At 49.9% G+C, this 768-nt stretch overlaps 1 pseudogene; it reads right to left on the reverse strand.

The window, feature by feature from the left end:
- LOC102768852 overlaps positions 1-157 on the reverse strand; it is a 2,256-nt pseudogene extending 2,099 nt beyond the window's left edge.
- Positions 158-768: the final 611 nt, after the last annotated feature.

The raw sequence follows: 768 nt of genomic DNA on the forward strand, positions 1-768 counted from the left end.
TGTGTGTGGGTGGGGGGGGGGGGTTTTGCCGGTGAAGGAATTAAGTGACTCATCAGTTTGCTGTTGCCCTTTCTCTGTTCTTGACTCATTCAGCAAATATTTACTGACTGTCCACACTATTTGGGCTCAGAAGAGAAGCCTGAGAGGAAACAGTCATGGCGGCAAGCAGTCAGGATCTGCTCCCAGGACCTTCAGGGCTTCTGAACCTGTTGTTTTTTGTATTTTTCTAAATATAATTATAAATTATATAAATATAAATTATATATATGGATAAAACACCCACTACTCTGTCTGAGGGCAGGGACTCTCTGTAGTATGAGTCCAAACCTTACCGGCACCAAATAGGTATAAAATCCATACTGTGGTGTTGCCAACACCTGGATTCGAATCCCGAGGGCCACCAACTCATGTCTTGGACGCAGACAGCATGTTGCTTTCCTTCACTGACCCTCAGGTCAATCACCTGTGGAACGCGAACCATGGCAAAATCGTCGGTGGAAGAGCTCGTAGATACATTACAAACATCCCAGACTTTAAGGGAAAGAAAATCCTGGAAATCTTGGCTAAAGAGAGTCAACATTTCCTCGCCCTGGACTACCCCGCTTCCTTCTCCCCTAGTTGCTCTCTTTTTCTTCAAAATTCCCCTCTAGAGGGCACGCGAGCTCTACGATTCTCCAGCCTCACTTCCGACCGCCGTCGCGCCTCAGTTGACGCACGCGCACATCCTCGCCGCGCCGCGCCGCCGGGGCCGGCACCCACCGCGCCCGC

Source organism: Myotis davidii, unplaced genomic scaffold, assembly GCF_000327345.1.
Source record: "Myotis davidii unplaced genomic scaffold, ASM32734v1 scaffold4152, whole genome shotgun sequence".
NCBI classification, from domain to species: Eukaryota; Metazoa; Chordata; class Mammalia; order Chiroptera; family Vespertilionidae; genus Myotis; species Myotis davidii.